The 11,389-nt window shown below is 41.2% G+C and overlaps 1 protein-coding gene across 1 annotated transcript in view; it reads right to left on the reverse strand.

Annotated features, from left to right (window-relative positions):
* The window catches only part of LOC104275728 (melanopsin-like), a 35,219-nt gene extending 34,769 nt beyond the window's left edge, over positions 1-450 (reverse strand). The window contains exon 1 of the mRNA XM_009871766.1: positions 367-450. The gene's annotated coding sequence lies outside the window, so the exon portion shown is untranslated. The remainder of the gene's footprint in view (positions 1-366) is intronic.
* Positions 451-11,389: the final 10,939 nt, after the last annotated feature.

The following is an 11,389-nucleotide window of genomic DNA, read 5'->3' on the forward strand; positions in this document are numbered from 1 at the left end:
AGCTAGCCCCCCCTCACCCCCCGCTGCTCCCCCCTCCAACACTCCTGGCTGGTCAAATCCACCTCTGGCTTTTTCCTTGTGTGCCCTGGGCTCCATCCCCACGGTCCGTGAACCCCCACGGCTCGGTTAGGCTGGCTCTGTCCTGCTGCACACGTGCACAGCCATATGCCTAAATCCACAGCTAGGTTTCTTGCAGGGTTGTCAAGTAACAGGAGTAGGGTATAAAAAGTAGCCACTTCCCAACAACTCAGCCTGGAGCCACCAAAAATGTCATCTGTGGCGTATGCCTCGACATTCAAGCATCGCCTGTCCCAGAGGCACTCGAATAACCACAGAAAATAAAGCGAATGGCACAGAATTTCTTACCCCACAGCATCTTGTTGGTGTTGTGTTTGTAAAGCTGAGCTCTTCAGAGACACCCAAACGTGATGAAAAGACCAGGGATCCGATGGCAGGTGTGCTTGTCCAGAGCCTCTTTCTCCTTCACTCTGGCCAGAAAAATCACAAAAATAGATGTATTTCTATTCCTACATTTTTTCCTTCAATGCATTGACAGTATTTTCAACATAATTGGTTTCAGTGTTCACGTTTTAAAGGACACGAATGGAGAGGATTTGTGAGACTGACCTTTGGAGAAAAAAGGCTCAAAGTAATAGAGAGAGGAGCAGAAAGAGCAATTTAAACATGTTATTCAAGGAGCTTATGTGCCCCCTCCAACTGGGATGTGACAGTGGTCATAGCTTTTCAGGAGAACCTCAAACTATTTCTACCCACAGATTAGCTCTTTTAACTGATGTTTTTAAGGATGATATAGACATAAAATTCACAAGTATGGTGAACATATACCACATTGATAATCTGTGAATGAGAATACAGCAGAACTTCTGGAATCAAAGGCCTAGTTTTCAAAACAAAACTATCTTTAGCCTTTAGTATATCAAAGAGATGATGGATAAGTTATAACAAAATGAATAATGTGCCGGAACAGGAGAAAAATGAGTACGTGCTTCAATGAAAACACAATATGTTGTTATGAATTGTATTATAAAAGCCAAAATTACAGTATCATTGTCATGTGTAAATGTTTAGACATTGGTATTGTATGCTGAACATTATTACTTCATCCTTGGCTTTCATTCCTTATTAAACCACCTTATTTCCATTCAATTATTTGACTTGACAGGCTCTACTTCCTTCCTCTGAAGATGCCCAGCAAAACAAAAGTATTAGCTGCTGTCTCTTACAGTCAGTTGTACCTTGGCATCTCGATGCTGTATTTGTCAGGTCCACCTGTTGACTTGATCTCTGCAATCTGCTGGTTGCAGCCAAGTTTGGGAGCAAACTACGGTTCTTTCCACTGTTTTATATGTTCCAAGCTGAAATCCACCAAATGACACATACTTTAGACATCACAACAGTTACACAGTTGTTGAGTTTTTTTATTTATTCATAGTATCTCTCTATTGCCTAAATGATGTGATCTGTTGCCCTTAAAAATATTGTACCTATCTTCTAGATGTAGCATGAAGCATAAAGCTTTAGCTTACCTTACAACTTTCTCCATCAACATCGACTTTCAGAGAAAAATTTATACACAATTTCAGAAGTACTATATACTGTTTTATCAGTTTCAGAACCTGTAGATTCATAATTTGTTGGCTGATAGAGTATTTTATCATCAACATGTTTTAAATATTTTCTGAGGCAACAGAGGCCACATGAGAAATGATCAGCCCTCTACAGCCCTCTATTATCCACAGTCAGGTTCCCTTCTTTACTTACAGAAATGTGGAAATGCTGCTTTCCAAAACAAAGAGAGACTGGAGTAACCGTTCAGGTGTCCTTTCTGAGGCATCGCTAGCCTTGCTCATGTTGTTGTTCACTCCTACATCTGCAAGTTGGAGCTGAAGCTTCTCTGAGGTCAGGCCACTCCATGCAATACCTCACAGAGCTGGACTCAAAATGAACCCTATTTTGTGAGAGATGTTCTAATTAGAGCTAAGAATCAGATGCCAAGGGAAAGTTAAATGCCAAGCTTCAGACTTGTTTAGACTGACAGGGTTTTGACTGACAGTTGGATTTGGCTCCATGAATGACAGTGTTTAGGTGTGACTAAGCCTCTAGCCAGAGGCTTACTGGACCGCTGAGTCACACATCACTCTTCCCTACGCTCACATCAAGACTGGTCCCTTGTCAGGCCTTCCTATTTCAGTTGTGTGTAATTAATCCTGAGACATGGGAAAATATAGTAAATCAATCGAGCAGAATCAGACAAAGTATTTGGACTCACTGAGCATTATGAGCTGCATTTGCACACTTAAACTCACAATGTGTTTGTGCAAAAAGCACTGAAAATCAGTGCCTTAAAATTAGTCACAGAAAACAGACTTCTCAAGTAGCTAAAGAAGTAAGTAAGTTAAGTAACTGCCTAACAAAGGTCATAAAAATGTCTTTTTTGAGGGTAATTGAGATACTAAGCTGAGGGACTAATGGTGGGTCCGTGTGGAGACTTAAAGAAACCAACTTACCCTTGAACAAATTGCAGAGACAAAATGGAGCAGAGTGCTTTAGGATGAAAAATAACACTTTACGTTTCAGTGACACCTTCCAGCCCACAGGCTCCCAAAGCAGTTGGCAAATTTAACGAATTGAAGGGCATTGTCAACCATACACCAAAATCATTTTATCTGTCACTAAAGGCATCCCCACTGGAGCAAAAAGCAGTATCTGTTTAACAGGTTAGATCTGTTGTGACAAATGCTGCATCTAAGCAAAGCTATTGGGAGAGTATAACTGTCAACAGCTGGAACTGGTGTGGATTCCTGGACTGAGCAGCAGCTGGGAAAAGTCTGCTAGTATTTCTCCAGTTACCACTGGCGATGAAGACTCTATCATAGATCTTGCAGACCTGTCGTGCCCAGGGCAGGCATTCTCACGAGCCAGCTCCTTAGGGTACCCGCCTCAGCATGAGGTGCCTTCACAACCCATAGCTCCTCTCCTTGGAATGCTTGAGTGTTCTATTCACCAGAGAGGGAGAGAGCAGAGATTGACTATAAACATCCAGGCACAAAGACAGACCTGGTGGTCAATCAAGAGGTCCTGCACACTTCAACAGTCAGTTCTGAGAGTCTTCACCAAGGTCATCTTTCTTTCGTTGCAGTCTAAACACAGGCACTCCAGAAAAAACATTACTTCTGGCGACACAGCGAGGTTTCACATCCAGCAAAAAATTCACAAGTGCTGTTTCCTAGAGCACATGGGTCTGACAACAGCTGCCGGAATAGCTCCTTGGAAATCTGTGAACACCAGCAATACAGGAGGCTAAATTCACTGTACACAAAAGACTACTATCTAGAATGTCAAAGGATGGAGAGTCACACCAAAAAAAGCTCCTCCAGTCTACAGATTCAGTGGGAATGAATTCCATAGTCCCCATTCTCTCACAGTCATGTCAGGGACCTCAGCCCTTTTAAGGAATTATGGCCATACTTGTGGTCACCAATGCCATGATCACTGAAGAGTGAAAAACAAGGTGAGCACAGCGTGCTTATAAAAAAAAAATCACCCCCCCAAAAAAACCCCACAAAACAAAAAACATCCCTCCCCCCCAAAAAACAAAACAAAAAATGGTCAGAAAGAAAGTGTAACAAAAGAGAAACACATGGCCATTGAACTGGTACACTCCTGCTTTAAAACTGAAAAAAATAGCACCCAAAGCCCTTTCCAGATTTGTTGCCAGACCAAAGGAAAAGCTAGGCTGTCAAAGATTGATGGATAACCTACAGTCACATGTTCATTTTGGGGTGGCACAAAGGCATGTCTGCAAATGTGTTCTGTGCTGTAGAATAAAGAAGAGCAAAATAAAATGTGGGAACAGAATCACATGCCAAGAAGCAAAATGTTCAGCAGTTCATATCTTCCATTGGTTTAAAATAGCTACAAGGTTGATTTGGGAATTAATCCCAAGATTGTTATAAACTGCAGTGCAAACAGTCAGTGTCACCCGACCGAGTTTCTGACAGGTCTGAAAAGCCACACGTTTAACACGGCGGCTGAAACAATTTAATTGCAAAGGAGAATGAAGAGCTAGCATGGGCCAGGCCACCTTGTCTCATGAATGGAAGAATTGTAGAAACTTGAGGGCTTAGAAAAGCTTTTGAGAAATTGCCTAGTCAAATGCTTCTCAGGTAGGGCTAGTCATCATGGAAAACCCAACGATTTCTCAGTTGCTGAGCATCTAAAGCATAATCTAAACTGTAGGATATGACTGAAGTCAATTAACATCAAGGTACAGAGGTCAGACTCGCAGGATTAGAGCACATGACTCACTGTTACAGTTTGCTCACGAGACACAAAGAATAAGATGGGGCGCTGCTTATCTAGGATACCTCTTATGTTTGGGTCATCTCACTTAGGAAAAGTGTTAAGCTGTACAAAAGCTTGACTCTTTTCTTCTCCTCTCCCACTAACAGAGAGCATACGTTAATGCCAGTGGTGGAATTAAAGTATGCATTTGTCTTTTGTTTCTACTTTGTTTTCGGCAAGCATAGAGAAACTCTCGCTTGCTGAGAACTGGAAGTACCTAAGGTGGTGGCCCCTGCTGGAAGAGGGACTTCAGCATAATTCCTATCCCGTTCTCCCAGCCTCCTTCCCCTTACCTCATAGGGACTGATATACTTCCTATCCCATTATTCAAAAAGGAATGAGTTACCAGGACTCAGACATGACTTTTCATCCCAGGTTTTCTTCAAGAGCTTATGAAAAATCCCTAAAAGTCACAACTTTTGCTGTCAAAGTCATGGCAGTGATGGCCACACAGATAGTTTTTTCTTGTACTGTTATCTTCTATACTGAGGTTTTCCATTTCTGGTCAAAGGTGACGTATTTCTATAAATGGAAACATTTTCACACTTTAAATGCTTAAAACAAAACCCTTTTGTGTAAAAAGCCAGCCTGGGGAATTTCATCCTTGAAGCTGAATGCATCAGAGTCCTATCAATGCCGACAAAGGGCTCCTGGTAATGAGGTTAAAATAAAGAAACCCAAACTTGGTATTGGCTCCCTAATTCAAACAGTGTTTTAAGAAGAGACATGCAGAAATAAGGAATCCCTTGTAGGTCTTCAGTTTCTATATGCTCAAGGAGGGAAGAATATACTTGGATGTAAAGTAACTATAACCTTGAAGAGCTAGAGGGACAACTGTTAAAATCCAGAAGGAATACATGTGAGGCAACAGCCGTGACACCGCACGACATGCCAGCCCCAAACACTTAGCAGAAATGCTCTGCCCTGTTAAGTGCCAGCTCCAGGGGATCCACAACGCCACCTAACACAGCTCTGACAGTCCCTGGTGATGCAGTGACATCAGCTCTGCGTGCGCTAGGCAGTGCGCTCACAGGTAATGGTCCTGCCGTGCTCTAACCATGGCACTTGGCAGAGCATGGTGGTGGAAGCACGTGTGATGTGACCTTCTTGAGCTTTGTCCTGACAGAGAGCACCTTAGCTCCAGCTCTGTGGGCACCTTTGTTTTGATCTATTCTCATCAGCCGACTCTCAAACTAGGGAAACTAAAATGCAGTTCCCATTAAAATGAACGATACGAGATAGAAATGAATTCCAGAAGCTGTCAAGATGTACTGTGATGCAAAGACCAATACATAATAATTTCTTCAGCCATCTTAAGCCAAATAATCCTGTGTTTTACATTGCTCTTCACACAAAATTTTCCTAAAACAAAGGCTGATCCAGAATAAAAATAATTAAAAATGACAAACTCCTTTAAAACATTGTTTAGAGTCTTCTCTTAAATATCTTCAAGAGTCAAAAGGAAATACAAAAACCACTGTTGATTTCTTTCCTCAGAAAACAAAAGCAATGGTATGCAGTAACTGAATTAGATGCATATGAAGACATTTATCCTGAAGTGAGAAGAAACTTGAATTTCACCTCTGCTCTGAAAACACACCGTCAGTAATACCTTCTGGATGACAGTTTGATATGGAATCTGAGACTGATTTCCAAAGTCAAGTGCTAAAATTAAAGAAAAACAAGTCCAAATTATCTAATCTTTCAAGTAAGATTTTTGGTGGTTTTTATCTCCCCAAATTTCAGTTCTGCTCCAGAAAAAAAGTGATACAGAATTTGGAAGAAATGCCTTAGAAAGATATTTAATGCCTAAATTCACATTTTTTTATTCCCCAGAATAAACAACAAAAAAGGCACCTTAAATCCCTGTTCTTCCCTTTACCATACAATCTCTGGTCTATAGTCTCTTCTCTGTCATGAACTGAGCCCATTTCGGGCCTTTTCTTGGTCTAATACCACATGAGTTTCTGTAATCCCTATCCCATCAAGTCCAGAAGCTACCAGGGTGCACTTTTCTTCTTCAGCAAAACATATATTACTGAAAATACATATTACTGAGTGCTTCACTAAAACCAAATGTTTAAGATAAAGCCTCTTGCCTCTTTCCTAAGAGCAGGACATACAAATGAAGACACGTGATGAATGTCACAAAGGAAGTCAGGATGGGACCCAGGCGTCTGGGCTTCTACCACCAGCTGGTGTTCTCCTTCCCTTTGCAACTGACATGAGCAAGAACAGCCACTTCCAGAGTTTTCCTCCATATTTCTCACAGAAAACATAGCACAGAGGTGCATGATAGCAAGGCCCGTAGTGATAGGGTAAGGAGTAATAGTTCTAAACTAGAAGAGGTTTGATTTAGACTAGATATAAGGAAGATTTTTTTTACAATGATGGTGGTGAAACACTGAAACACGTTGCCCAGAGTAGTAGTGGAAACTTCATCCCTGTAAACATTCAAGGTCAGGTTGGAGGGGGCTCTGAGCAACCCGATCTATTTGAAGATATCCCTGATCACTGCACAAGGGTGGGATTAGGTGAATTTGGTGGTCCCTTCCAAGACAAGGCATTTTACTATTCTTTTTGTTATTCTTATTGTTTTCCAAGAAGGAGATGAAACTTTGCTTACTCTAGAAATAATTCATGAAGACAGCTTTGAAATGAGTTAAACTTTTCTTTCCACAAGCACACAGTGAAGAAGGGATAGCCAGAATGTAACAGCAGCTGTCAGCTCTAGGTGGTTTCAGGGATAGATACTCTTATCCAAAGCTCAAAATTTCAAGACAGGGAGAGAAGCAGATGGAATAAGATATTAAAACAACAGGATAAAAGGAGATTTTTGCCAGAAGGTGTGGTGAATTACATGGGACTACTCTGAGAAGCACTTCAGGTATATCTGAAATAGGGTTGGTATTTCTTTTAAACATTTTAAATAGAGTGGGGGGTTTTAAACCAAAATTTTATTCATAAATGTTACAGAAAATTTGTAATCAAGGCTATAAAGCAGGTCAGATTATACACCCTAAATTCCTGGGAGTGTCTGCATGCATGTGCATGCGTATACATACTTTGATAAAAAAACACATTTCAATGAAAAAAAAACTGACCATTTTCTAATACAGTGAATAATTCTCATTGCTGAAGTTAAGAGTGCCTTTACTGATCATCTCTTTTGTCAATTGCAATTTTGAACTCTCCATCTGACTGTTCAGTTTAGGACAAGGCTGACCTACAGAAGAAAACATTTTTTGCTCTCTCAGAAACATAATGGGATGTTAGACTGTAATCTTTGCTAAATTCAAGAAACACTGCTGCATAGGATAACAAGGAAACATTATTAAATAAATTCTTCAGTTCTCTTATTCTTTTTAAGTTTTTCCCAACGCATATTCTCCTTATCTTTTTCCCAAAGGATAAAAAGAAAAGGAACTAGATGTTTCTTTGTCAGAGGTACGCTCTGGCAGCAAGGCACATGTCTTTGAGGTTTAAACACTGTAGCAACAGCTATAGCTCTGTCCAAACTAATTTTCAGATGAAAATAAACAAAGAAAAAAAAGGAGTAGAATGGTGAGAAATCAGAAATCCAGAGATGAAAAATATCCAGCCAGATCAACCAATTCTTTTTTGCATGCTCCATCAGTCAAAGCCGTTCATTTTTATAACTGGAATACAAGGAGAATTTACCAAATTTGCCTTGGAGGTATCAAAGCAGCCAGTGCCTAATGCAGATTCTGTCAGACAAACAGCATAGGTTTGTGAAATCTCAGGTATGCTTAATGTCCAGCTACACCATTAAGTTCTGCTTTACGGTTTTGTCAGAAACCAGCAAGCTAATGCCAAGGAAATAGATGAAGGCACCTCCTGCAGCACCACAGCAGAGAGGAAAAAATCCTGTGCTCAGTTGGTAAGATTAGCTATGGCTTTTTTTTTTGTTATTAATAAAATGAAAATTGTCACTTTCTCCATCTCAGTCTAGTAAAGTCAAATGATGGCAAATTTGATTTTGGTGTGATACAGAGGACAAATACTAAGTTGCTTTTCAGCAATACCTTTTCATACAAACTCAGTTTTGTTATTCCTCCTGTCAGTTTCTCTTTCAGCCATTGGGATCTGAGTAACAAATCACTGTCCTTAAATCATGGAACCAAATTCTACTATTATATCACAAGCTTCATTTAGGCTCATACTTTTGTGTTAGGGTAGTGAGAACAGAAGTTGGTCTATAATATTGATCTTTACACACTCATTAAAAACACAGCCTTACTCTATTTTCACATTGCTGACAAGAGCTATTTCTGGACACAAATCACTGTTAGCCTTTACTTCATTCTGATCACTTTTTTCCCCACCTGATTTCCAAATTTAAAAGTTTGCCCAACATGGAGCTGTTCTCATCAAGTCCCTGCTGGGGCTGCCAAGTGTTGCAGTAGCTAACAGTCCTGACAGAAAATAAGAATCTCTCATCAATTCTGGAGGAAACAGATTTTCCAGAAAGCAACAGACTCTAAGCAGATATGGAGATGCTTGCAAAACTGGTGATTTAAGCTAATACAGCTGACTACCAAAAGAAATTAAGAGCTATTGCTGAGTAATGCACAGTGCTAGGAACCAAAAATTTGTGAAATTTGATAGCAAAATCACAGTCAGGGGAATGGGCTTGGCAGAATCAGTGGATAAAGAAGAAGACTCCATTGAGGTTGACTCTAGCCTGGCACTAGTCTGGCACCATAAAGAGAAATGAAAAGTGTAGAATAAGTGGGAGGCATGGCCACAGGCCCATGGCACCCAGGCGAGGACACAGGGCAGGTGAAAAGTTTGATTGGGGTGGTACAGCTGTCAAAGCAGCTAAATTTGTCCAGAAAGGGCTGCTCAGGTGGTTCTCAACCAAGTCCTTGCCCAGGCAGGCTTCAGCCTCCCAACAACTGGAAAAATTCCAGTGGCCAACTGTTTGCTCTCCTGCTGGGAGTTATTTCACACTGTGTATAAATACTACTGGTGAGCCCCAAAGCAGCTTTCCTACCAGTAAGTGGTAGGGGAAAAAAATTTCTCCCCAGACGTGGGAACGCCTAACCCATGAGTCAAGCTGACTTGACATTAAATGCTGAAGAAAAAAAAAACCAAAGGAAAAGCACCAAGCCTATTCAATAGAGTTAGAATTCTGAGCATGAAACAAAGGATAGAAAAGGAAAACACAGACATGACAACTGAAGAAAACTATCCTCAGTCTGTCCTTCTAGCTTGACCAGGGATTTCTCTGAGACTTATCCTGGTTTGAAAAACCAGCATGCTGCTGGCCCAGCATGCTGTCTCCACCATCTTGTCTTGCCTGCCAAAGCTGTTCACCCACAGAGCCAGGACAGCAGCCTGCAGATCCATCTCCCTGCCAGGCACTGTAGCAGGCACCTCCACCCCAGCTGCCTCAGGGCAGCATTGCCCGAGATGCAGCTCAAGCTCTATCTTTTCCAAGCTTCTTGTTTCTTTCAGCATCTCTCATTTCAGGCCCTGATCCAGTTTTGCTCTAAGAGGAACAGTGCGATGCATAGTGCAGCACCCTGCAAAACTGAAAAATACCAGTTTTTGCTCATGCACCAACTTGTTTGTATTTCAATTAAGTAGCCTCGTTGAAGGCATGATATTTTCATTGCCATTGTAGCACTTAATAAATCATACATCCACTGAATGATTGACTGCATAAACATCTCGTTAAATTTGCTGTCACTACTTCACTGTGATCTGCAGATAACCACATAACTTCTTGCAAATACTAGTTATTAGTCTTGACAGATCTGGCACGTGTAACAATTTCTGCAATCTCTTCCTAGTATAAGCATTTCGCAGCCACCTGATCACCACAGCCTTTTTGTCACCTGGTTTTTTTTTGGGTGCTTATACTGACATATACATTTCATTGTTAACAGTTTTATAGGCACTGATAAGCCTTCACTGTTTCAGATAAAAGGCTGATAGATTTTAGAGAGAAGTATAAAACCAGAATTTCTGAATGCAAGCACACTAGCTAGTGCATGTCTTTAATATTTTACAGAAAGCAAAGGATTCCCTGAAAAGATACTGATAGTTACCAACTCTGAATTTACTGCATAGATGTTGCACCTTTTTGAGAATGAAATAGATTTTGCTTCAGAGCAAAAAAAGTATCCATATATATATATACTTTTCATGTTAACTATACTAGAAATTGTTTACACCTCTAGAGTATTACCACAATAGTAAAAGCTACATTTCTTAAAACATGATGGCATCTATTAGATAGCGGATTTGTATAGCACTTTAAACCCCCAGGTTTATTAGAATCATAAAGTAGTTGGAAGGAACCTTATAAGATCACCTATTTCAAAACCTCCTGTCATGGGTAGGGATGACTCCCACTAGACCAGGTTGCTCAAAGCTCCATCCAGCCTGGCCTTGAACACTGTGGAGTCATCCACAACTTATCCGGGCAACCTGTTCCAGTGTCTCACCACTTCCTCATAGTGAGGAAGTCCTTTCTTATAGCTAATCTAAATCTCCCCTCTTTCAGTTGAATGTCCTTTCCCATCATTACAAACCCTTGTAAAAGTGCCTCTTCAACTTTCTCATAGACCCCTTCAGGTGCTGGAAAGCCACTATAAGGTCTCCCTGGAGCCTTCTCTTCTCCAGGCTGAACAGCCCAAACTCTCTCAGCCTGTCCTCATAGGAGATGTGCTCCAGCCCTCTGATCATCTTCATGGCCCTCCTCTGGGCCGTCTCCAACAGATCCATGTCCTTCTTATGCTGGGGACTCTAATGCTGGACACAGGGCTGCAGGGGTGGTCTCATGAGAGTCGTGCAGAGGAGGTCAATCACCTCCCTCGACCTACTGGCCGTGCCTGGGTTGACACAGTCCAGGATGAGATTGGCCTTCTGGGCTGAGAGCACACACTGTTGGCTCATATTTAGTTTTTTATTCACTAACTCTCCCAAGTCCTTTGTAGGGCTGCTCTCAATCTGCTCATCACCCAGCCCCATCTGTGCTTGGGATTGCCCCAAC

This window comes from Apaloderma vittatum, unplaced genomic scaffold (assembly GCF_000703405.1).
Source record: "Apaloderma vittatum isolate BGI_N311 unplaced genomic scaffold, ASM70340v1 scaffold12606, whole genome shotgun sequence".
Lineage (NCBI taxonomy): Eukaryota > Metazoa > Chordata > Aves > Trogoniformes > Trogonidae > Apaloderma > Apaloderma vittatum.